Source organism: Chiloscyllium punctatum, chromosome 8 (genome assembly GCF_047496795.1).
Source record: "Chiloscyllium punctatum isolate Juve2018m chromosome 8, sChiPun1.3, whole genome shotgun sequence".
NCBI lineage: Eukaryota > Metazoa > Chordata > Chondrichthyes > Orectolobiformes > Hemiscylliidae > Chiloscyllium > Chiloscyllium punctatum.
In genome coordinates, this window is record NC_092746.1 from 49,235,614 (window position 1) to 49,263,594 (window position 27,981).

Sequence of the window (27,981 nt, forward strand, 5' to 3'; positions counted from 1 at the left end):
TTCAGAGAGAAGTGGAGTTTAAAACAGTAGTCCCTACCCTACTTGAGATTCTGCTCTTATCCTGTCAAAAGAAGTTGAACAGGCTGAGAGATGGGTGAGTTGTTACAATGCACATGGCTGCCATTACATTGCTAGTGAAAATAGTGAATATTATAGACGATAGATAGATGGTTAGGTGTTAATCAGACAGGTTCCTTTGTCTTGTATGGTGTAAAGTACATAGGGAGTTGTTGGTGTTGCAACCATTTAGGGAAGTGGAGAATACCCATCATACTTCTATGGGAATGTGGGTGTGAGGAATGCTGGATTAGCTATTATTCTATTGAATGGCAGATTAGTCTCAAGGGTCCAAATGTTCCTATTCCTTTTTTTATATTCTTATGGACTTGGGCTTTGTAAACGGTGACACGTTTTAGGGAGGCAAGAGGGGAGTTTTTCATAGAACATAGAACTGTACAGCATAGTAACAGGCCCTTCGGCCCACGATGTTGGGTCAAACATGATGCCAAATGAAACTAATCCCTTCTGCCTGCCCTTGGTCCATAACCCTCCATTTCTTGCATATTCATGTGCTTATCTGGAAATGCCTTTAGTGCCTCTAACGTATCTGCGTCCACCACCATCTCTGGCAGCATGTTCCAGACTCCTACCACTCTCTGTGCAAAACACTTGCCCCTCACGTCTCCTTTGAACTTCCCCATCTCACCTCAAAGGCCTACCTCCTAGAATAGACATTTCAACTCTGAGAAAAGGATTCTGACCGTCAACCTTATCTGTGCATTTCATAACTTTATAGACTTCTATCAAGTCTCCATTCAGCCTCGTTGCTCAAGGGAAAACAACCCGAGTTCTTCTAGCCTCTCTTTATGACTCACACCCTCTAATCCAGACAACATCCTGGTAAACCTCTTCTGCACCCACTCCAAAGACCCCACATCCTTCCTACAATATGGCGACCAGAATTGAACTCAATATTCTAAGGGTGGCCAAACCAAAGTCTTATAAAGCTGCAACATGACATCCTGATTCTTGTACTCAATTCCCTGACCATTAAGGCAAACACGACAAACCGCCCTATCTACTTGCGTGGCCACTTTCAGGGAGCTATAGACTTGAACCCCAAGATCCTTCTGTACATCAGTGCTGTTCAGGGCCTTGCCATAAACTGTATAATTTTCCTTAATATTTGATCTCCCAAAGTGCAGCATCTCACACTTACCTGGATAAACTCCAACTGCCATTTCTCCATCCATATCTGCAACAGATCTATATCAAACTGTATCCTTTGATAACCTTCTATACTATTCACAACTCCACCAATCTTTCACTATAGAATATGTAGTGTTTGACCTCTTGTGTAGCCACAGTATTATATGGCTGTCCCAGTTCATTTGCTGGTGAACAGTGGCTTCCAGGATGTTGACAGTGTGGAATGGGTCAATTCTCTCTTGTTAGAGATGGTTCATTGCTTGGTATTTTTGTTGCTACTTATCAGCCGAAGCCTGGTAATTTTATAGGTAATACTTCATCTGGGCACAGCCTTCAGAGTCACAAGTGGTGCTGAATACTGTGTGATCATCAGCAAACTTTTGACCTTATGATGGAGGGAAGGTCATTGAAGAAGCAACTGAAGATGGTTAGGCTGAGGACACTACCCTGAGGAACTCCTGCAGTAATGTCCTGGAATTGAGATTATTGACATCCAACAACCACAACCATCTTCCTGCGAGCCAGATATGACCCCAACCAGCAGAGAGTTTCCCCCCGATTCTCAGTGATTTGAGTTTTGTTAAAGCTCCTTAATGACAGCTGGGTCAAATGCTGTCTTGATGTCAAGGACAGTCATCTCAGTCTGGAATTCGCAAAAGGATCAAGTCTGTAAAAATATCATGAGCTGAGTAGCTCTGGCAAAGCCTTAAGCTGCACATCAGTGCACAGGTCGTTGCTAAGCAAGAGCTGCTCGATTGCACTGTTGATGACCCCTTCCATCATTTCACTGATGTTTCAGAAAAGATTAAAGACAGTAATTGGCTGAATTGGATTTGTCTTGCTTTTTTTGGACAAACATGGACAATTTTACAAGTGATTGGGGAAATGCTAATGTTGTAGATTGGAACAGTTGGCTAGGGGTCTGGTTAATGCTAGGATGTCTTCAATGTGATTGTTGGAATGTTGTCAGGACCCAAAACCTTTGCAGTATCCAATGCCTTTAGTTGTTTGTGATATCACACGGAGTGAATCAAATTGGCTGAAAACTAACATCAGTGAGGTTGGAAACCTCAGGCAGAGGTACAATTTGTTCATTCATTTGACCCTTCTGGCTGAAGATAGTTGCAAATGATATTTTGTAACAGCTATTCTGGGCTCCCCAAACATTATGGATGGGAATATTTGGGGAAACTCCTCCTCCTGTTAGTTGTTTAAATTGATTTCAACTTCCCATGTGAGTGCGATAGTACATAAAGTACTTATTATATGATAGTATTGCTGTCTAGAGTCTGTCAAAGTGCTCACATTTAAAACATATAACTTGCTGCCAACAGATTAGCTGTTTTATTAAAATACTTATTCATGTTTTAGGCATCTCTGTGCTCCCAAATTAAATTTGAAGCATTGGATAATTGTAATCGATGCAATGTCACAAAACTATGGAATAAAATAGCACAAAATGAGACCATTCAATAGTATTGTGCGGATGTTAGCTCTATGGAAGTCCTAACCAGTTAGTTCTGTTTTACTGCACCTTCTCTATAGCCCTGGAAACATTTCCTTTTCAACATTTATCCTGTTGAATGTTACTAGTGAATCTTCCTCAAATATCCTTTCAGGCAATGCATTCCAGAACAATGATTGCATTTGTTTTGTCATATTGCTTCTTGTTCTTTTGCCAGAATCTCTGACCAGTCTTTATCGATGCTCATGCCAGTGGAATACAGTTTCTTCTTATTTACTGTTCAAACCCCTTCAGGATTTGCCACATTTTAATGGAAACTCCCACAATCTTTAAGGAGATCAAGACCAGATACTCCAATTACTCAACATAATTGCATCTTTCATCCCAGGCAATATTTGAATGAATCTCCTCTGTGTTTTTGTTAATGTCATCTTTCCTAAAGTGCAATGCTTAGTATTGGTTGCAGTATTCCATCTGTGCCCGAACCAGTGTTTAATAAAAGTTTAGCACAGTTTCTTTGCTTTTATATTCAATGCTCCTCTTATAAAGTCAAACATCCTGAATGCTTTTCTATCAACCTACACAATATGTCATGCTACCTTTCAAAACATGTGTCCACACATTCCCCCTCCACCGCTGGGCTCTGTGATCTAACCTGCCCTCACAAACTGCTGTTGATGCAGGAATGAACATTTGCTTTCAGCACGGTATTTGCACCTGATGAGCTGATAGTTATATGGGCTCCCATAACATAAAGGAGAGACAGGAGTAATGTGTTATTGAAAGATTCTTGTGGTATCTCCTGGTATTATCATCACAGGCTCTTTTGGTTCAAGTTACTAATAAACAATTTGGTTACAAACTGTTGCCCACTTCTTTCAGCATGTCAAGCGGCAAGTGGCCTCAGTGAAATGGAGACTGAGCCCTTTATACCATCAGGTCAAATGCTATGATATGGCGTTGATATCAAGAGCAATATTGCAAACTAAGGGTGAGATGTAATACAACACTGTTCCCGTACTTCTTTAAAGTCCTAGCTTTCCGTTCATAATGCCTCTCCTCATTTTCCCAACAAATTCAGATTGTTTCATGATTTTCTGTGTAAGATATTATGTGCCATATATCTATCCATTTAATCTATCAGTTTATGTTATTCTGAAATCACTACTATCCTCTTCACAGTTTAGTATATTTCTGAGTTTTGTGAATTTACAAACTTTAAAGTTATGTTCTACAAACCAAACACCCAGTCTTTAAGGTATAGCAGTGGTCTTCACACCAACACCACTGCACAGTGCACACTAACCATTCACCACTATAGCTTTACTTTTTGTTCCTTAGCTAATGTTAAACCACATAGCCAATGCCCCTTTAATCTGAGGGGCCTCAATCTTGCTGACATATTTTTACATGCATGGAAATTGCAGCTTTAGATCAGTTGATAATATTTTTGTCTCTGACCCAAAACGTCCCAGGTATAATCCCAACTCTGGTGGTACAGAGCTAAACCGGACAGAACCGCACGTTGAAGTGCACACTATGGTGGTGGTAGGGAGAAATCATGGAGTCTGGAAGATCTAGAGATGTGGTGTATAGGATGTCTAAATTAGATGTAAGCTAAAATTTCAATTTCCTGACAGAAGTTGAGAAGCAGAGATGAAGTTAATAGTGCCTCGTGGCGTGTCATGCCTCGCAACACCCTACAATGAGTTCTCACTGGAAATATATTTGTCTTTCATGAATACTTATCCAAGTGATGCTTTTTAAAATCGTGTCCTACTTTCAATAGAAAGTCAACGGCATACAAGACTCTCATTGCTTTCAGTTCCCACTTGTTTAAAAAAATGTCATACACCAGCTGGCTTTGTGCAGCTTTGTCGGATGGGGATTTTTTTTTGTTGAGCTCTGAGGCAAAAGGGAGCAGAGCAGGAGAAAGGCAGCTTGAGTGGAGGCTTCAGACTAACAGGTTTGTATCAGTGGTGTGGTGGGGGGATTGTGAAGTGGGGTCAGAGGCATAGAGGAGTGGAAGAAGGAATGGTCTGGTGTAATGCGGGCAGTGGGCACAGTCAATCAAGATAAGAAAATGAGGGGTCTAAAGGCAGTGTCAGTACTGTCCTCATGGGGATCCACTTCAGGGAATTGTCTGATAGAGTTCACCTACAACATTTGAATTATCCTTGCTCAGAGTGATCTTGGACAAAATTCTTTTTATTGAACGGAGGGCCACTTGACAATATATGTTCAGTCAGGTCTCACAGAGTGGCAAGAACAAGTCATCACTAATATGAACGTTCAATGAAAAGTGAACAAAGGAACATATTGTTTCTTCTACATGAAGAAATGTCCCAAACTTCACTGTAACTGTTGTTTTCTTCTTAGACTTAAACATATCAATCACACTTAAACACATTGGTGAACAATAATGAAGGTTCATTATTTGAAGATAATATTCTCTGGGAATTAAGAATAACACATTTCTGATCATAAGTAAGATGCTTCAGACCACTCAACAAGTGAAATACATCATATAGTTTTGAGGTGGGTAGTAATTGACTGTAAGCTAAGATAGCCCCTTTAAGGGGATGCAGCCACACCACGTTACAACAGTAACTATCAACGTGTGCCAAACATGGGGCATTTAGATTGCTGACGAAATGAGTCTCAACAAATAACAACGATGTGCACAAAAATAAAGTGAGATCAATGAAACATTTACAATAAAAATTCAACTTTAAAAGTATCTGTGTCACCTTTACGCTCTCAATTATCCTTATACTAATGGCAATGGATTTGAGCAGGGAACTTGTGGTTGCGATGAGGAGCCTTCTTGATTATCTAGGAGGCTCTTTGGGAGCAGCATTGATGTGGAGGTACTGGTGTTGGACCGGGGTGGTCAGCATTGTCAGCTAAAGGCAAGTTCCCCCTGTGAGTGATTGCATGTTTCCTGTGAATGCCAGTTACACTTTGTTTAGTTGTAATCATGTGAAAAACAGCAAAAATCACGAGAGCAGAAGTAGACCCATTTCCAGTTCTGCCATTAGGAACATCATGCTTGAAATACTGCCCAACACGGACCATTCTCAAAAGGAGGCCATGACTAAATAAGTGGGATAAGGGGAGAATATTTCCTTGAATTATATTTTTTTACAAAGAACAGACCATAATAAATATTGTATTAAAGCAAAATATCTGAACCATGATACTTCATAAACAAAAATAAATACATAAAAATTAAGCATTCAGAAAATGTGCCAGACAGAACAGAAAAGCGAGGTGAACTTACAAATTACATTTAAGTGAAAGTGAGGACCGCAGATGCTAGAGGTTAGTGTCAAGAGTGTGGTTGCAAAAGCACAGCAGGTCAGGCAGCATCTGAGGAGAATCGACATTTCAGGCAAAAGCCCTTCATCAGGAAATTTGTCAATTACATTTTACAAATTACATTTGTCAGTCGTCACAAACAATTACAATTAAACAAAGTGTAACAAACAGGTATGAAGAGTTCAATTTAAGATTTTGTTTCTTAAAATGTTTTGTTTTGGAATATTGGTTAATAATTGCAAATGACCACAGATTTGTTAAAAGGCAATTGCCTTTGACTAGTGTTGTTGAACTATTTGATGAAGTAAAGATAGCGTAGGTAAATGTAACGGTTTCATGTTTTGAATTTGGCATTGGATTAAATGCCATGTAAAACCTGTTTGCCTACATAGGCTGAATCAAGACAGGTTTTCCAACCACATGTGATGATATTGTGCCTTAAAGAGATGTGGTCTGTCCTGTTTCTCTTGCAGTGGGGTGTTGGCAGAGTGATGCCAAAACGTCTCCTTCACACAGGCAGTTGATGAATGGTTCTTGCGTTCGTCCTGATGAAAGAACCATAAGTAGGTGGGGTCAGGGCTCAGACAAACCCAGGAAGGCATTCGGCTTCACATTCAGTTTGTGGAGAAGCTCTCTGCTGGCTGCCAGAGCTAAAAGCTTGAGTTCTGTGCTGCTAGAGTGAAGTCTTAGATAGTGAGGCTTCCTCTTAAAAATCCACAAGGGCACATTGTCTCATTTGATTTTTCTTACTTTTGGACGAGAAGGAGACAGCACGTGTGATTATGTTTTGATTAAAGCTTAGCGGTAGACCAATCAAATCATATCTCGAACACAGTGTCTTATACTTGTGTTTTAAAAAAATATATAAAAGTTAGGGTCTTGGCTATCTCCTGTAATAATACTTTGGAGGGGTCCAATCCTGTAATAATACTTTGGAGGGGTCCAATCTGGTCCGTAACACGTGCAGCAATTAACTGGCCTTTCTCATTGCCATTTTCAACGTCAAAATTTTTACTTTTGCTTTGAACAAAATTGTTAAGGAAGATATTAAATGTGAATGTTATCTGAGCACATTTTTAAACAAGCAAAAGGATCATAAGTAGTGCAGCATTTTGTTAATAGAATGATTGCAATGATATAGAATTAGAAAGCTTTGGTTTAACTGAAAATATATATTTAAATTCTAGGAGATTTTCTTTTGTTTCTTTGATACAGAAAATCCTACAATTAAAGCACTGGAAGAAAAATGCTGACATTTGCACATGGTACCCTGATGTCCTCTGGACATCCCAAAACATTTCACAACTCATGAATTACTTTTAAAACATAACCACTGCTGCTCTAAGGAAAATGGCTAATCTGTGGAGAGCAAAATGCCACAGAGAGCAGGAGAAAAGTGATCAAGTCAATTGCTCAGGGGTGATGTTTCAGAGATAAATTTCTACCAAGTTTCTGGTAGAAATCTCCCATTCTTTTTTGAATACTACAAGGGGATGTTCTGGGGGGAGAAAGTCTCACTTAGGTCTGTTTTCTAAATGTCTAATTACTCTGCGTATCAGCCTGTTGAGACAAACTGCAAACTTTGTGTTGGTCATATGTTTCACTGATTGTAATGGCATCCCAGCGTGATATGGGTGCCTGACTAGATACATAAGCAAAAGGGAATTGCAAAACAAAGTTGTACCCATGAACTGCTGCAATAGATTCAGGATGGCTTCGTTGAAAAGTAAAGAACAAATGAAACCTTCCAAAGAAAGGTCTTAGATACTTTGCTGGAGACCTTAATGATAGAGGTGGAAGAGGGAATTGACACCACATTTTGGCAACCATCAAGGTACACCCTGAGATGGGAGTGGAGCCAGGTAGGCAGAGAAGTAAAATCCTGCAGGTTGGCCCTGTGTCCTGACTGCAGTCCTGGATAAATATTTAATGCTTAAATGTGAGTAATCAGGGTCAGTGAATTCAAAGGACATCTCCCACCCTCTTTCAACCAATTTCTCATGCTATTCAGTGCACACTGCTCCCATCATTCAACAATCAGCAATCTGGATTCAGTCCAAATGTTTAGATACTCCATTTCACCCTCAAAGTTATCAATGCTATTAGTCGCAGAACCATCTCTTGCAGCTTTTGTATCACCACTACTGAGAAAAGGCAGGCACGCCAGCCAAATATGCCACATACTAGTAGCAGCAGGGAACAGGTGGGGGTCAGGAACATCTGCACTTTGTGACTGAAGCCAATGCATCCAGTGTCATGAAGAATATTCAGGACAACAGTCTTTTTCAGTTTTATGCCTTTTCTTAAATCTCACCTTACCTTCAATCCTTCTGTCTGGCACAAAGTGCAAGTTGCAGATGGTGTGAGCACAGACTTCCTGCCTTCCACCCAAACTGTTTCCACACCCCCATCCATCCTTTCTACATTAATCTTGTCAGAGACCCAAGAGTTACCACTAGACCAGCCGGTGCAGGCTCAGCATGAACGGCTTGAGAGAAAGGAGACATCTGCTGAAGAAATAGTTACGTGATTTGACAATCCCAATCACCAGCCAAGCTCCTGGCTATATGTAAATTTTAGTGGCTAATAGAATGTCAGGATTAGCATGTGGTGAGTCACTGGGCAACATAAACTACAACCATACGAGGATGAAAGGATAGTTCATGCTCCAGCTCACCAAAGGGTGAGGATGCATACTGATTCTGCTGTAGACAACACAACTGAGGATATCAATGGACAGAGTGTAAGAGAGATGCTTAGTACATTGCCGAGTCTGCTACTGAGCCTCTTGCCACTACCAATAACTTTTCAGAAATCTAGCTTTCATTACAGCAGAGCTTCTCATCCATTTCAATGTGAAACAAGTATCCAACTCCACAATAGCAGTTGCAGACCCACCTGTGATGGAGCATCCAGTGGAGGTTGACTGTAGCATCACTGTGGCCATGGTGCAACAGCCTGCTGACTTCTTTCAGGACAGCAGGATTCATGAAATCACTGAGGAGGATGAAGAAAGGGGGAGTAATGGTGATTCATTAGCTTGGGGAATACATAGGTATTGCTGTGGCCATAGCTGTGTCTCCAGGAAGATATGCTATCTTCTTAGTGCCAAGGTCAAGGATGTTACAAAATGGCAGTACTTTTTTTTGTGGGAGGGTGACAGCCAGAAGTCATAGTCCACATTATACCAATGATTTGGATAAGAAAAGAGATTTGGTTCTGCAATCACAAGATATGGTCAAGTAGAGTTGAGGCATATTTCCTCAAAGGGGAACAGGAAGGCAAACAAATTCAGAATTCCCTGGATGAAAAGTTGGATAGAAATTAAAATAAGAAGAAAAAGTACACTCTGACAGGTCAGTAAAAAAATACAATTAAGAACCAAGAGAAATACAGAAGTGACAGAAGGAAGATTAAGATGCAAATTAGAGAAGCAAAGATTATGAGAAAAGCCTGGCAGCCAACATAAAGGGAGTCCCACAGTCTTCTTCATCACAAGTAAAATACTAATCGAGGAGGAATGGGGTCAATTAGTGACCAATAACAGAATTTGCACATGGGAACAAGAGAAATTGTTGAAGTATTAAATGAATACTTTGTATCTGTTGTTACTAAGGAGGTAGATGCTACCCTGGCAGTGGTGACAGAAGGACAACATCTGTTAGAAGGACTCAAAATTGATAAAAAGGAAATATTGAATATTTAAAGTTGATATTTAAAGTTGACAAGGCACCAAGGCCAGATCAGATGCTTCCAAGGATATTGAAGAAAGGGAATGTTTAAATTGCAGGCACACTGGTCATCATCTTTTAGGTGTCCTGAAAGGGACTGAAGGGATGTGCTAGAGGACTGGAGAATTGAAGGAAAATGTCCATGTTCACAAGTAAGGATAAGCCCAGCAATTACAGATCAGTCAGTTTAACTTCAGTGATGGGGAAGCTTCTAAAAACAATTGTTTAGAATGTAATTTGCAGTCACTTGGAAAAAGGTGGGGTGTTTAGGAAGAGCCAGCACAAATTTATAAAGTGGAAATCTTGTTTAACTAACTTGATGGAAATGTTTGAAATGGGAACAGAAATGTTTGATGAGAATAATGCTGTTGATGCGATGTGCTTAGATTTTGAAAAAGTATTTGATGTAGTGGAACGCAACAGACTTGCGAGGAAAGTTATAGTTCATGGAATAAAAGTGAAAGTATTCGCATCCATTTTGGTCAATGAATATTTTTTGGGCAGGAAGAAAGTTTGTCAAGGACTTTCCTAAAAGTCAGCATTGGGAGCCTTGCTTTTCCAGATATATATTAATGACCAAGATCTTGGTGTTCAAGATTCAAATTCAAAATTTGTAGATGATACAAAACAATGAAGAAAACAAAATAGAATTCTAAAAGGAGTGGGTGGATAGGTGGAAAATCATGTTCAATGCAGAGACGTGAATATGTCCACTGTTACAACTCACTGGTGTATTGTGGTAGAAATCAAGACCCATTATTCCCAGAGCTATCACAAAAGTTAAAGATCTTAAAAAGTATACAGACTTCCCTGATTTGTAAAATTGCCCTCTGCACATGCAAACACAGACAGACACAGGAAATAAAATCTGCATTATGGGCAGAGGGAAAGACCAGGAAGGCACTTCAGTGATGTTGTCCTCAGAGTTTGCTGAGATGATTGTTTTGCTGATTCTTCATCATCCTCCTCCAGGAGCTGTTCCTGATTTGAAGGAGACACAAAGTGACTGGTTCACACTTAATAAAGATATATGACTTATTATTGGAAAGTACCAGCTGACAACCATTGAGGGGAAATAAATAGGCTACTTTCAGGATTGAGATGTTTTTCACTACAGAGCTAATATTTCTCCTTCCCTTCCAGTAATCGGCTCTAAACATTCACTCCCCTATGCTGTTCAGCGACCTGGAAGCCAATCTCATAGTTATTAGCTGAAGAAGGCCCTTGTCATCAATAACGGGTCGCTAATCCAAAGATCAATCAGCTACCTGTTGCTGGCCAAAGCTCCTTTCATATAAACCCCCTTGTTTCAACTCAGTTGCAAACTAAACCTTTTGCCAAAGTGTGCACAAATAGCTTGATAAACAGCAATTACAATGAAGGTCAGGAAGCTTGTTTTTAAAAGATGCTTTTAAAATTTGTTCTAAAAAGTAATCCTTCAACAATCCTTGGCTTTTAAAGTAGTTATTTTCCTATTTCAGTCCACAGTCAAAAATAAAGAGAAATAGGAAAATACAGCCTTTGCATCATAAATCAAAGGGCGGCACGGTGGCACAGTGGTTAGCACTGCTGCCTCACAGCGCCGGAGACCCGGGTTCAATTCCCGCCTCAGGCGACTGACTGTGTGGAGTTTGCACATTCTCCCCGTGTCTGCGTGGGTTTCCTCCGGGTGCTCCGGTTTCCTCCCACAGTCCAAAGATGTGCAGGTCAGGTGAATTGGCCATGCTAAATTGCCCGTAGTGTTAGGTAAGGGGTTGATGTAGATGTAGGGGTATGGGTGGGTACGCTTCGGCGGGGCGGTGTGGACTTGTTGGGCCGAAGGGCCTGTTTCCACACTGTAAGTAATCTAATCTAATCTAAAAAAAAATCACTGAAAGTGGCATGACAAGTGTAGATAGCAGGTCCACTAAGCATTTTGACTAATGTGACTATCAGGTTATCAGATTATCAGGTTTAATAGTATTTATTACAAATGTTTAATAAATAGTGTTTCTTTGAATAAATTCCCAACAATCATTCTTGATATGCCTTTTATTTGACCAGTCTCTCTCCCACCTGAAACTTATTGTGAGGCATCAAAGCACAACAAACGACGTAAAGTGTAGATGTCTTAAAAATTCAAAGCTCAATGGTTCTCGAGAGTATGTTATTTGATCAACCAGTTTGCAGCAGTATAACAGGGAGCTACATCTTTACAGATGGCAGGATTCCCCTAGGCCCAAGGAATCTTAAATTACACCCATGTGGCCACTGAGTGCTCCTTGACTCAATACCTTTACTTACGTCAACAAGAAAGAATTCCACTCTCTCAGTGTGTAACTCCTTTGTGATCACAGCACATCATCATGCAAATGAATGCATGCTTCCTTGGGTGCTGATATGATACCTTTGATCCACAGATCTACGTAAAAGCAGAATTAACTGTACCAGTGAGATCAGAGAAGCCATATGTGATGCTTGCTTGCAATCCAACTCAAAACCTTTTAAAGGCAAAGGGATAGCTATCACCAATCAGCCACCCGGGCCTCTGAGGTAAAACCATCGAAGAATGTTGTATTTTGGGAGAAAATGTTATGTGTGCCCCTATTAGCCATTAACGTGAGCCATCAACACTGTAGAGAAGGATTGCTAAGCCCTCTATTCGAAGTCTCAAAGTTAGTTCAATGTCTAGCGTGAATGCAAGTTTCTGCATATATGACTTCCTCAAAATACATCTTTCTCATAAAGATTGAAGCCAGGAGCCCTAGATCTTCAGATTATTTATTCTCTGGGACTGCAATGCTCCCCTGCCCCCTCAGACTCCATGACCAACCATTTCTGCCTACACTCACTGTTTATATTGCCTAGTCCTCATCCTTCTGGATGCACTGTCTGGTTCCACTGGGATGTATGCCTCCACAACAAACAATGACAACACTTCAGCATTTAATTGGCTACTTTTTTTATTCACTTGTGGCTGGTGAGCATTTATTGCCCGTCAGTAGTTGCCCTCAAAAAGGTGGTGGTGAGCTGCCTCTTAAAAGGTGGTGGTGAGCCGCTGTCTGTGTGCTTTAGGTTGACCCACAATGCCCTTAGGGAGGGAGTTCTTGGACTTTGACCCAGTAACACTGAAGGAATGGTGATGTATTTCCAAGTCAGGACAATGAGTGTCTTGGAGGGGGACTTGCAGGTGGTTGTGTTCCCATATATCTTCTGCCCGTGTCCTTCTAGATAAAAATGGTCATGGGTTTGGAAGATCCATTGGTAAATTTCTGCATTGCATCTTGTAGATAGTACACACTGGGGCTACTGAGTGAATGTGATGAAGGGAGTGGATGCTACTGGTTGTGGTTCCAGGCAAGCAGGCTGCCTTATCCTGGATGATGCCAAGCTTCTTGTGTTTTGGTGGAGCTACAACCATCAAGGGAGTATTCCATCACATGCCTGACTTGTGCGTGGTCGATGGTGAACAGATGGAGTCAGAAGGTGCGTTACTAGCCACAGTATTCCCAGCTTCTGACTTTTTTTTAGCAGTTTTATTTATATGGTAAGTCCAGTAGAGTTTCTGGTCAATGATAACCCCAAGAATGTTTAGAGTGAGGATTCAGTGAAGGTAATACCATTGAACTTCAAGGGGCGATGGTTAGATTGTTTCTCATTAGAGATTGGATATTCTTTCTCTTATTGCCTGGTATTTGATTGGCGTGGAGATTACTTATCACTTGTCAGCCCAAGCTTGGGTATTTTTTTCAGATGTTTTTGCATATGAACATGGACTGCTTCAGTTTCTGAGGTCTCATGAACATTGTGCAATCATAGGTAAACATACCCACTTCTGATCTTATGATGGAGGGAAGGTCATTGATGAAGCAGCTGAAGATGGTTGGGCCTTGGACAGCATCCTATGGAACTTCTGAAGAGATATTTTGGAGCTGAGATGACTTACTCCAACATCTACAATCCTCTTCCTATGTAACAGGTATGACACACACCAGCAGAGAGTTTGCCCCCAATACCTATTGATTGCGGTTTTGCTAGGGCTCCTTGATGCCACACTCAGTCAAATGTGACATTAACATCAAGGGCTGCCATCTTTACGTGAAATTCAGATTTTTTTTCCCATGTTTGACTCAAGGCTGTAATGAGATCAGTAGCTGAGAGGACCTGGGTCACTTAGATGTGATCCATTGGTTATTGGATCCGTCAGCTCTGTATGTCACCTGCTGCTTGTTTGGCATGCAAATAGTCCCGTTTGGCAGTTTCACCTGGTTGACACCGCTTTTTAGGCATGCCTGGTGCTCCTGGCATGCCCTCCTGCACTCTCAAGGTGATCCCCTGGCTTGTGTAAGGGATATGAGGTTGTAGATTCGGCTGGAGTACAATTCTGCTGCTGATGATTGCCCACAGCACCTCATGGATGCCCAGTCTTGAGTTGGTAGATCTGTTTGAAGTCTGTCCCATTTAGCATGAGATGGTGCCATATAACATGATGGAGGCTATTCTCAATGTGAAGATGGGACTTTGTCTCCACAAAGACAATGCGGTAATCACTCTTACCAATACTCTTATGGACAGATGCATCTGCAGCTGACAGATTGGTAAGGATGAGTTGGTAATTCTCTTGTTTTAAAATAGTGATGGAAAAAGATAGACCAATCTAAAAGTTGAAGTTATAAATTTTGATGGTATTAAGAAAGAACTTTCAAAAGCTGATTGGGGGCAAAAGTTCACAAGTAAAGGGACGGCTGGAAAATGGGAAGCCTTCAGAAATTAGATCAAAAGAGTCCAGAGACACTATAGTCCTGTTACGGTGAAAGGAAAGGCTGGTAGGTGTAAATAATGCTGGACGATGAAACAAATTGAGGGTTTGGTTAAGAAAAAGATGGAAGCATATGTCAGATATAGACAAGATAGATCAAATGAATCCTTAGAAGAGTATAAAGGTAGTGGGAGTGTACTTAAGAGGGAAATCAGGAGGGGAAAAAGGGGACATGAGATAGCTTTGGCAAATAGAGTTAAAGAGAATCCAAAGGGTTTTTACAAACACATGAAGGACAAAAGGGTAACTAGGGAGAGAATAAGGCCCTTCAAAGATCAGCAAGGTGGCTTTTGTGTGGAACCGCAGGAGTTGGGGAAGATACTAAATGAGTATTTTGCATTAGTGTTTACTGTGGAAAAGGACATGGTAGGTATAGAATGTAGGGAATAGATAGTGATATCTTGAAAAATGCTGAAAATGTATTGCTGGAAAAGCGCAGCAGGTCAGGCAGCATCCAAGGAGCAGGAGAATCGACGTTTCGGGCATGAGTCCTTCTTCAGGAATTCCTGCTGCGCTTTTCCAGCAACACATTTTCGGCTCTGATCTCCAGCATCTGCACTCCTCACTTTCTCCTCGAGTATCTTGAAAAATGTCCATATTACAGAGGAGGAAGCGCTGGACATCTTGAAATGTATAAAAGTGGATAATTCCCCAAGACCTGATCAGGCGTACCCTAGAACTCAGTGAGAAGCTAGGAAAGTGATTGCTGGGCCCCTTGCTGTGATATTTGTATCATCGATAGTCACAGGTGAGGTGCCAGAAGACTGGAGGTTGACTAATGTGGTCCCACTGTTTAAGAAGGGTAGTAAGGACAAGCCAGGGAACTATAGACCAGTGAGCCTGATGGCAGTGGTGGGAATCCTGTGGGACAGGATATACATGTATTTGGAAAGGCAAAGACTGATTAGGGATAGTCAACATGGCTTTGTACATGGGCAATCATGTCTCACAAAGTTGATTGAGTTTTTTGAAGAAGTAACAAAGAGGATTGATGATGGCAGAGTGACAGATGTGATCTATATGGACTTCAGTAAGGCGTTCAACAAGGTTCCCCATGTTAGACTGGTTAACAAGGTTAGATCTCATGATATACAGGGAAAATTAACCATTTGGATATAGAACTGGCTCAATGATAGAAGACAGAGGCTGGTGGTGGGGGGTTGTTTTTCAGACTGTAGGCCTGTGACCAGTGGAGTACCACACGGATCGGTGCTGGGTCCACTACTTTTTGTCATTTATATAAATGATTTGGATGTGAGCATAAGAGGTACAGTTAATATGTTTGCAGATGACACCAAAATTGGAGGTGTAGTAGACAGCGAAGAGGGTTACTTCAGATTAAAACAGGATCTTGACCAGATGGGCCAATGGGCCGAGGAGTAGCAGATGGAGTTTAATTTAGATAAATGTGACGTGCTGCATTTTGGGAAGGCAAATCTTAGCAGGACTTATACACTTAATGGCAAGGTCCTGGGGAGTGTTGCTGAACAAAGAGACCTTGGACTGCAGGTTCATAGCTCCTTGAAAGTGGAGTTGCAGGTAGATAGGATAGTGAAGAAGGCATTTGGTATGCTTTCCTTTATTGGTCAGAGTATTGAGTACAGGAGTTGGGAGGTCATGTTGCAGCTGTACAAGACATTAGTTAGGCCACTTTTGGAATATTGTGTGCAATTCTGGTCTCCTTCCTATTGGAAGGATATTGTGAAACTTGAAAGGGTTGCCAGGGTTGGAAGATTTAAGCTATAAGGAGAGGTTGAATAGGCTGTGGCTGTTTTCCCTGGAGCATCGGAGGCTGAGGGGTGACCTTATAGAGGTTTACAAAATTATGAGGGGCATGGATAGATAAATAAACAAAGTCTCTTCCCTGGGGTCGGGGAGTCCAGAACTAGGGGGCATAAGTTTAGGGTTAGAGGGGAAAGATATAACAGAAACCTGAGGGACAACGTTTTCACGCAGTGGGTGGTAAGTGTATGGAATGAGCTGCCAGAGGAAGTGGTGGAGGCTGGTACAATTGCAACATTTAAAAGGCATCTGGATAAGTATATGAATAGGAAGGGTTTAGAGGGATATTGGCTGGGTGCTGGTAAGTGGGACTAGATTGGTTTAGGATATCCAATCGGCATGGACGAGTTGGACTGAAGGGTTTGTTTTTGTGCTGTACATCTCTATGACTCTGTGACGCTATGGTTCTTTCACCATCTGTCACTGACCTAGCCTTGGACCTCTGTCCTTTAGGACTCAACCAGCTCAATCATTAGGGCTGTTGAGCCTCACTTGCTGGTGGACATTGAATTCCCCCACCAGAGTGCATTTTTGTGCACTTGACACCCTCAGTGCTTCCTCCAAGTGTTGTTCAACATGGAGGTGTACTGATTCATTAGCCAAGCAAGGACAGTATGTGGTAATCAGGAGGAAGTTTCCTTGCCCATGGTTAACCTGAAGTCATAAAATCAATGTTAAGGACTCCCAGGGCAACTCCCTCCTGACTGTGTACGCCTGTGCCATCACCCCTGATGTGTCTGTCCTGCTGATGGTTACATGGGACATCATGTGAAGGTATGATTCCATGAGTATGACTATGTCAGCCTGTTGTTTAACTAGTCTGTGAGACAGCTCCCCAATTTTGGCAGCAGCCCCAAATGTTAGTGAGAAGGACGCTGCAGCATTGACAGGGCTGATGCCAGGTGGTACATCTGGTTTCATTTCTTTGTTGAGACTCCTTATGATTCATATGAATGAATGCTGGCTGTGCTTGCTAGAGTCACGTATAGCCCTGACTTGATTTGGATGGCAGATTTCCTTCCTCAAAGGACATTAGTGAGTCAGATGGGTTTTTCTGACAATCGACAATGGTTTCATGGGTCATCAGTAGATTCTCAATACCAAATCTTCATTGTTTGAATTCAAATTCCACCATCTGCTGTGGTGGGATTTGAACTCAGGTGCTAAGATGGGTTTCTGGATTAATAGTCCAGTGATAATACCACAAGACTATTGACAGATGGAATGCATTCAAGGGTACAAAAGAAATGGCGGAAGTTATAGAAGATGCGTTAGTGGTAATTTACCAAAAAAGACTCATCCATAAGGTAAAACTGCACGGAGTTACAGGGAATGTACTAGCATGGATAGGGGACTGGTTAACCAATAGAAAGCAGAGAGTTGGGATAAATGGGTGTTTCTCTGTTTGGAGATCAGTGGGGGTGGGGTGCCGCAGGGGTCGGTGTTGGGCCTGCAACTGTTCATGATATATATCAATGATTTGGAAGAATAGACCGAGTGTAACGCATCCAGGTTTGCTGATGACATTAAATTGGGTGGAAAGGCCAACTGTGCAGAGGTTGTGGAGGGTCTGCAGAGAGATTTAGATGGGTTAAGTGAGTGGATAAAGATCTGGCAGATGGAGTAAAACATTGGTAAATGTGAGCTTAGCCACTTTGGAAGTAAAAATAGTCAGTCAGAGTATTATTTAAATGGTGAAAGATTGCAGCATGCCGTTGAGCAGAGGGAATTAGGAGTGCTCGTACATGAATCAGTAAAAGTTGACTTGCAGGTGCAACAGGTGATCAGGAAGACAAACGGAATATTGGCTTTCATTGTGAAAGGGATTGAATTTAAGAGCAAGAAGGTTCTGCTGCGATTGTACAAGATGTTGGTGAGGCCGCACCAGGAGTATTGTGCGCAGTTCTGATCTCCTTACTTAAGGAAGGATATACTGGCTTTTGAGGTCGTGCTGAGGAGGTTCACCAGGTTAATTTCGGAGATAAGGGGATTACCCTATGAGGAGAGGTTGAGCCGCCTGGGACTGTACTTGCTGAAATTTAGAAGAATGAGAGGGGATCTTATAGAAACATAAAATAACGAAAGGGATAGGTAAGATAGAAGCAGGCAAGTTGTTTCCCCTGGCAGGTGAGATGAAGACTAGGGGACATGGTCTCTAGATTAGGGAGAGTAGACTGAGGACAGAGATGAGGAGGAACTGCTTTTCCCAGAGAGTAGTGAATCTATGGAATTCTCTGCCCAAGGAAGTAGTATAGGCAGCTTTGTTAAATATATTCAAGACACAGTTCGATGGGTTTTTGCATGGTAGGGGAATTAAGGGTTAATGCAGGTAGGAGGAATTGAGGCGATATAAATGAATGGTGGAGCAGGCTCGATGGCCCAGAAAGATAATGAACGGTGGTGAAGGAGACGGTGAAGGTGAAAATGATGGTGATATTGATGGTGAAAGTGATGGTGAAGTTGAAGGTGATGGTGAAGGTGATGGTGATGGTGAAAATGTTGGTGAAGGTGATGGTGATGGTGATGGTGATGGTGAAGGTGATGTTGATGGTGATGGTGAAGGGGATGGTGATGGTGAAAATGATGGTGATGGTGAAGGTGATGGTGAAAATGATGGTGATGGTGAAAATGTTGGTGAAGGTGATGGTGAAGGTGATGGTGATGGTTTTGGTGAAGGTGATGGTGATGGTGAAGGCGATGGTGATGGTAGAGGTGAAAATGATGGTGAAGGTGATGGTGATGGTGAAAATGATGATGAAGGTGATGGTGATGGTGAAAATTATGTGATGGTGAAGTTGAAGATGATGGTAAAGGTGATGGTGATGGTGAAAATGTTGGTGAAGGTAATGATGATGATGATGATGGTGGTGATGAAGGTGATGGTGAAAGTGATGGTGATGGTGAAGGTGAAGGTGATGGGGATGGTGAAAATGATGTGAAGGTGATGGTGATGGTGAAGGTGATGGTGAAGGTTATGGTGATGGTCATGGTGATAGTGATAGTGAAAATTATTTTGAAGGTGATGGTGATGGTGAAGGTGATGGTGAAAATGATGTTGATGGTGAAAATTATGTGAAGGTGAAGGTGATGGTGATGGTGAAGGTTATGGTGAAGGTGATAGTGATGGTGATGGTGATGTTGAAAATGATGGTGATGGTGATGGTGAAGGTGATGATGAAGACATTGGCAGGACTGCAGTCACTATTACCACTTCAATTCAAGAAGCAAAGAACAAGGGAGAAGTTGGAAAAGTGTTAAGGAATAGAGTTTATATGCTTGCAGGAGGGTTTCATTCACATTTGCTGAAGGCAATGTGGAGTACAGTTGGATACGCAGAGAAGCAGAAGGCTCACAAACCTCCAAATGACACTTGTTGTAATTTTTTCCCCAAACCTAGAATGCTTTATACCCCCCCCCCCACCCCACCCCCCTCACCCCTCTATACAGAACTCCTCCTGGGTAGTGAGAATGTGAAGGTTTGGAAGCTACAATGAAGAGAGTGAATACAACAATCAATTAAATTCTATGTTAGTCTTGAACCCGAACATTGATATAAATTGGCAGTGAGTTGTGCTGTCTTCAGCAAATTGTTGGTTCACTGTTCACACACTTAGGCACAATGTGAGGGCAAAAGTGAGGACTGCAGATGCTGGAAATCAGAGTCTAGATTAGAGTGAAGCTGGAAAAGCTCAGCAGGTCAGGCAGCATCTGATGAGTAGGTGCACAAATTCTGATGAAGGGCTTTTGCCCGAAGCGTTGATTTCTCTGCTCCTCGGATGCTGCCTGACTTGCTGTGTTTTTCCAGTGCCACTTTAATCTAGACAATGTGAGGGCAGGCCATTGGACGGGGAAACCTTCTTGTTGCTATAAATTCATAGAAAGCAGGATACGTTCCTAGAGTTTCCTGTTCATTTCCTTATGCAAGTCTTGAACAGCTCTTCTTGGAGGCTCTGTATCTCTGCTCCAAACAATGCCTTCCTCCAAATGTATGAATCAGTACATTCAGAGTTGTGTTAATGAACCTCAGAACTCATGGTCCACCAGCACTTCTCATAAATATGATCACTCACAAGAAATAGTCCTTTTCCCTCAACTTACATTTCCTTGTTTCCCTCTCCATTTGAAGACTTCTGAAAGTTGCAGCAACACATCAGTTCCCATCCCATAAATCTGACTTCTGATTTTGGAGCTTGTGCTGAATATTTAAATTAGGTTCAATCCAAAAAAGAACATGGGGTCACCTCACTTCTCTCTGGAAAAATATCAACTGTGTTTTACTCTATATCCATCTTGTGCTTTCCCTTACAAAAAAAAAGATAGTTGTCTCATTAGAAAGCCATAAGTTACTTCACAACAAAAGCACACAATCCTTTTTCAGATCTGATTGGGTTGTCTGGCTATGGTCAGACAATTGTAGACTGTGGCCACTGCAGACATAACAAAGACTGCACCATTACTGCTCCCGCACATCCATGTTGGCATCTGCTCAACCGATGGAAAATTTCACAGTAAGTCACTTAAAAGTCTAAACTCGTGGGTGCTCAAATGATATGCAAAGAACAATGTGAATTTCTATATCACTCTCCTGAGTAGAAGGAAGTCTCAGAGCTTTTTTTCAAGTCAAGGATGAAGCGGTAACTACAGAATGAAAGAGACAAATGAAAAACAGGGATAAGGGACCAAATGATCCTGAAAGTATAAGGTCATTGAAAGGATTGTCAAAGCAACAACCACAAGGTGAATGTGTTCATGTCTTGATGTCCAACACTGATTAAATTGATGGAATGGAGAACCGGGTAATAAGGAAGGTGTCATTGTCCATAAGGTGAGTTTCTATCAAGCGATGATAGTGGCACAATCACCCATAGTGAAGTCATGGATGGAAAATACCTTTCTGGAGAAGAAATTCCAAGATGAAAAAGACATGGCTTAGAGTTTCAACAATGCAGAGGCAGGAAGAAGTAGTGGTAACCAGATGATGTAGGAAATGGCAGACAGTAATGGATCTGGGAGAGATAGACCTGGGTCAAATGCAGTACACTGAGATTCTTTATCTCAGTTTATCGTGAGCTGGCAACGAAGGAGGTTGATGAAATTGAATTTGTGTCATTCAGCACAAGCGGGAATTTTATGTGAGTTACTGCCTTGTGTGAGCCCAGAGATTGGATTGCAGAATCAGACATGCTCCCCCGTGTCTGTTTTTACAATAGATTTGCTTTCATTTGCTCATTGGCATTTTGCCAAGGATAAATGACATTGCAGAAAGGGTACTAATGTCTTGGGACTCAAACAAACAAAGGAATATGAATTATATTTAATCTGCTGTGGATTGATTGCCAGGATTTCCCATCGTCACTATGCTTGTTAATTGGAATATTAATGAAAATAATGGATGCATGTGATTTGTTCGATCCTGACAATGCTTTACACACTACAGAAACTGAAAGATGGCTATGAAAACATCTCATTAATGGTGCTACCTATTTTTTTTTACATGCTTGCACTTGTTTCCTTTCAGGTTTATATTGGTAAACTATACACAGAAGACTCTTACATTTCCAATTATATCTGAGCACATTGAAATCTTAAAATGGCATTTAATCTTCAACCCATAAGCTTATTCTTCATGCACAACTTCATAAGCTAATTTGCATTGAAATTGTTATAATGTGGCAGGGATAAAGAACCAACTTTACCAAAGGCACAATTAAAACAATTTAGATGTCTCAATCCAAGCCTGACAAAGAAGTCAGTAAATAGTAAATGTTACTGGGGTAGTTATTTATTGAAAAATCCCAGTCATAATCGTATCTTGTATTCATTGCTATTCCCGCCTGCTTCATTATGACATTCCAGCCATGATTGTCACCACCAGGTCCACCACAAACTCAGTATGAATGCAAACTGGAGTTAACCAGGGCTGCAACTCTCTTCTCCATTTTCCTCAATGCAACACTCCATCCTCGCTTCACGACACTCCCGGTCAGATTGGAGCTAATGTACAGGATGAGCGAAAAACCGTTTCACCTTCAATGCTTCAGCTGAGAACCCAATCCACCCAAATTTCTATCACTGGGCTGCAGTATGCAGATTACAGCTGGGAGTGTGCACATACTCAACGGCCAAACTACACACTGTCATCAACTCATTCGCTAAGTGGCATGAGGGTATGGGCCTCAGATTAAACATCCAGAAAACAACATTTCTCTCCAGCCTTCTTCTGCAAGACATCACTGATCTGAAACATGGACCATCATGGTGCCAGCAGACTCCTAAAATCCCTGGAGAGTTATCACGAGAGCTGACTCACAAGATCTTGCGAATCCGGCAGGATAGGCCTCCCACCTTGAGCATCCTCTCCCAGGGGCAGCCACCATGGCCAGGCCACATTGTCCACATTCCCACTACAGGCCTCCATAAGCGAGAGCTCTACTCCGAACTCTGTGATGGCAAGCAATTTCTTGGAGGGCAGAGAAAATATTACAAGGGCACTCTAGAAGTCTCCCTAAATAAATGCAACAGCCCTCATCATCATGTGGAAATTGCTTGCCATAGAACTCAGGAACAGGAGAGGTATTCATGATGGTGCCAATCATGTCAAGCATTACCAAATGGAGCACATGGAGACCAAGTGGAAAGAGTGAACAGAACCCAGAGTGTCCCACCCACCCACTTCCTCAAACTCCATCTGCCCCAGCGGAAGCAGACTCTGTGGGTCCAGAATTGGAAGATTCAGCCACTGCCGACCCCATCCCACATTCCCTCGGAGTGGAAGCAAGTCATCCTCGACCTGAAGCACTGCCAAAGAAAGGAGAATGAATGATCTGCAATACTGGACGAATACTGTCACAATTTTGAGTTGGTACCAAACAAATTAGGAGACACAACTAGGAACTTTGAGAACTGCATCAAAACCCAGATATACATATATAAGTCTGGCCTGGATTTCAGATGGTGCGACATTAGCAGGAAATGCTGGTACGCGTGGACCTTGCTTCTGGAATTTGCAAGCAACTGACAGTTAAGTGGCTGCTTATGCCTGAAATGTCGACTCTCCTATTGTTTGGATGCTGCCTGGCCTGCTGTGCTTTTCCAGCGCCACATTTTTTGACTCCTATTAAAGATGGCTGCCTGCCATGACAGCTGACAACCCAATCAGAGGGTCAGTGTTAGTTGTGCCATCAATAATGATGGTCAGTGCTGAGGCTGGTAAAGCCATTGTAGCACACACCAGGCAGACGAAAAGATGTTTATTGAATAATTCAGGGCCAAGTACTGGAAGAGAAGCCCACCCCAGGGATATTGTTGGGGTGGTGGATGATGCCGTTCCTCCTAAAGGCCTCCACCTTGCTTTAAAAATACCTCCTGCCACAGGCTGCTGCAAGGGGCTGGCAGCCTCCTGTTAGAAGTCAATACATTGTTGACAAAATGCCAACTGCAAGGTAAAATGATGCTTAGTAGAGACTTTACAAAATGAAATTGACTGCTGATACTCCACCTTCCTGATTCCGGTCCTGCTCTCAGTGACTTTGCCTGAAAGCAGCATGTAGATCAGATGCAATATCCCCACCTCCAAAGGGCTGCTAAAATCCTGCCCCTAAATGCTTTGATAGAGCGAGGGGATTGAATGACAGATTAGATTTCATGTAGTGAAGTATGAGATGACTTATTTTGGAGAGGAATTTATATATGTATATATATAGTATTGTCGATAAGAAATTATTTAGGATGGAGGAGGAATAAGGTGTGAGAATGTAGATACATAATATGCCAAATGCAGTCACAAGGTGCAAAGGAAAATCATTTCTTGGGGAATGGAGTATAGAATTAAAGCAAGAAGGTAATGTCAAGTCTAAAAACCATATTGTTGTACTGTGACTCCAAAATATATTGAAGAATCGGAGGTAGTTGTAAGATTTACATCAATGTTATCATAAATGATTGAAGAAACTTAAAGCAGGAGCAAAATCCTGTTAAAAGGTCCTAAAAATTCTGAAAGGGTTGTGTAGGATCAGTGACCTTCGAAAAGAACATATTTTTATTCATTCATGGGATGTGAAAGTTATGGCTAGGTCAGCATTTATTCATCGCTGACTTCCTCCTGACAGTGTGGCGGTGAGCTTTTTTCGTGAACTGCCATTGTCCATCTCATGTAACAGACCCAACATGCTGTTGAGAAGGGAGTTCCTGGATTTTTGACCCACTGACAGGGAAAGAATGAGAATATAGTTTGAAGTCAGGATGGCACATGATTTGGAGGAAAGTTTTCCACAAATCCTTCATCCTTCTAGGTAACAGAGCAGGTTCAGGGCTGAGTGGTTGATAGAAAATGGTCCACATTTGTGTTAGTGAACAACATTTTTAGAGTATAAACACTATTTGAAAGAGATGATGCAAAAGAACATTTCTGGAATTCTACACAAACGGGTCCTGGTACCATGGGATCTGACATTGTCCTGATATAGTGCCTCATCCACATGTTCAGCTACTATTAGCAAAAAGATATAATTAACCCTTTATTCAACCATAACCCTTTATTCAACCTCCGCTCCAAACCCAACCTCACCATCAAACAGGGGACAAGGGGCAGTGCAGTGGTAGTTTAGCACACCGACCTTTACCTTGCCGAAGCCAGATGCCAACTCACGGGCACCTCCTCCAACCACCCCCTCGACCCTGACCCCACCTCCCAAACCATCTTCTCCCAGACCATCCACAACCTCATCACCTCAAGGGATCTCCCATCCACAGCATCTAACCTCATAGTTCCACAACCCCACACTGCCCGGTTCTCACAACTCTGCCCATGAACCCTCATGCCCCCAAAACCACAACAAGGATATAACGCCACTGGTCTTCACCTTCCACCCCATTAATCTTCAGATACAGTGCACTATCCTCTGCCATTTCTGCCACCTACAGACAGATCCCACCACCAAAGATATATTTTCTTCCCCATTCCTATCTGCATTCCGCAGAAACCAATTCCTCCGTGACTCCCTTGTTAGGTCCATGTGCCCACCACCCCACCCTCCACTCCCAGCACCTCTTCCTTGCTGCCACACAAGGTGTAAAACCTGCACCCACACCTCCCCCCTCACCTCCATCCAAGGTCCCAAAAGATCTTTGCACATCTGGCAGTGATTTCCCTGCACATTCACCCACCTCATCTACTGTGTCTGTTGCACTTGATGTAGAGGAGACAACATCGGGCAGACAGGATGCCAACTTGTGGAATGTTTCAAGGAGCATCTCTGGAATACACACACCCAACTGCCCCACTAGCCTGTGGCTGACCACTTCAACTCCCCCTCCCACTTCCCCAAGGACATGGAAGTCCTGGGCATCGTCCACTGCCAAATCCAAGACACCTATCAACTGGAGGAAGAGCACCTCATCTTCTGCCTTGGGACCCTTCAATCACTAGTCATCTACATCAACTTCACTAATTTCCAAATCTCCCCTCCAGCCACCTCATCCCAAATCCAACCCTCCAACTTGGCACTGCGCTCTTAACCTGTCCCACCTCTCCATCTTTCTTCCCACCTGTCCACTCCACCCTCCCCACGATCTATCACAATAATCCCCAACCTACATCAACCTATCGCTTTCCCATCTACTTTCCTCAGCTCTACCCCCACCCTCCTATTTATCTCTCAGTCCTCTTCTCCCTCTCCACACTCCTGATGCCCAAAACGTCAACTCTCCTAGTCCTCGTATGTTGCCTGACCTGCTGTGCTTTTTCCGTGCCACCCTTTTTCACTCTAACCATAGAAGTCAGGTAATATAAGATATTGATTTGTGGACTAAATAACGAATTTAGGAGGCATTTTTTAAGTAGTGTGTAGTGACGATGTAAAAACCCTTGTTTTATGAAGTGTCTGAAGCAGATAGCATTAACACCTTTAAGGGAAGATTTAATGTGTACAGAAGTAGAAGAAAGAGAATAGGAGAATATAAAGGCAGGTTGGAAGGAGTTCTGTACAGTATATAAAATCTGGAGTTGACCAGTTGGGCAAAATAACCTTTGTCAATGTTGTAAATTTAATGTTAGTTTGTAAATAAGCATAAATAAAATGAGAGAAATGCAATTAAGACAGATAACTGCAGTGAAAAAAAAACACTTTCAGCACAGCCACAAATACACTAGCTGGCATCCTACTGTATTGTAAAACCAATAATTTTGTATTACCTGTAGTGCACTGGTCTGAAATACAGACCTGTATTGGTTCTATGTTTCAATTCTTCCTTACTTAAGCCTGAGAATTACTGTCAATGTTGGTATCGTGCAATACTTAATAGCTTCATTTCAAATCCCTTTCCCATCTATTTTAATTTATTCCTTTAAAAAGGATTAATAATGCAATCAAGATATCGGAGGAAAACTGATGAGCATTTTCAATGATCATAGTACTATCACTGTCACCAGTAATTTTTAACCTTTAGTGTTTTATTCAATGAGAAATTGTGTTCTTCATTCATGTCCTACATTGTAACTTAGAAAAAAGATATGGAAAATGCAATTATGCTAATTCCAAAATGCTTCCTGAAGATACTGCAAATCCATTGTTGTTGATTAATCATGCAATAATTTGATGCAAATCACAGTTGTGACACTGCACAAATTCAAGTGGTTCATTTTCTTTCACCAAATAGCAAGTGTTTGGCTGTTGCAGCTTTTGGGGGCAAAGGTAAGTGCAGAGACAGTAAGAAATCTAAACCCTTAATTATTCACATGGTATAGATATCAGCACACATCCACTTGGGAAACAGGTTTCTACTGAAATCCTTTACCCCAAGAAAACACAAGAAGTCCATTATCATTAGAACAACAACATTTTGATGAAAGCAGGAAGCTGCACCCTTTCACAATCAAGATGTAGATGATTTTACAATGTCATGACAGATCAACAACATATGAAACCTCATTACCACTATGAGTACTTGGTAGGAAAATTGCAATCGCAAATTCCATTCATCCTAAAACATTTTTGGTAGAATTATTTTACCAGAATCATAGAATTGTTACAGCGCAGAAGATCATTTGCCCCATTATGTCTGCATTGGTTCTGTCCCCAACTGCGAATCTTCAGCCTTTTTCCCAATATTCCTGCACCCATTTCTGTCCAAATCAACATTTGGACCTCTTGAATGCCTCAATTGAACCAGTCCCATCTACATTTCCGGACAGTGCACTGCATACCCTAACTATTTGCTGTGTTTTAACTTTGTTTCTTTTGCACATTATTCTAAATATATATCGTCTTATTCCATTTAGGAGTGGGAACAATATCTCTTTATCTACTGCATCTAATCCACTCAGGATTTTAAAAACCTGCATCAAATCTCCTCTCAGCCTTCTCTCAAAGGAGGACAGTCTCAGATTCTTCAATCCATCTTCATAACTGAAGTTTCTCATTCTTGGAACCATCTTGCCAACCAACTGATGTAGCATGTCGCAAAAGCACAAAGCATGCAAGCTGCGGAACATGACCTCTGCTGGCATATGAAATCATCCCATGTCCAAAAATATTTGTGCTGTTGTAATGTTTGCTTGGGCAGAACTAGACACAGACATACACTTAGAAACTCTCTCTCCACATCAAATGAGTGTGCCATGTTTGAGGAACGCTCCTTAAATGTTGTGGTTTCCCTTAAATCCTGTTGCTCCTCCA

General features: G+C 41.8%; 1 protein-coding gene and 1 long non-coding RNA gene across 4 annotated transcripts in view; one reads left to right on the forward strand and one right to left on the reverse strand.

Annotated features, from left to right (window-relative positions):
- gabbr2 (gamma-aminobutyric acid (GABA) B receptor, 2) overlaps window positions 1–27,981 on the reverse strand; it is a 968,818-nt gene that overhangs the window by 813,750 nt on the left and 127,087 nt on the right. The window lies entirely within an intron of this gene.
- On the forward strand, window positions 12–27,975 carry LOC140480238 (uncharacterized). The gene is made up of 3 exons (XR_011961224.1): window positions 12–94; window positions 13,525–13,684; window positions 27,585–27,975. It is a non-coding gene; the product is annotated as an uncharacterized lncRNA (long non-coding RNA).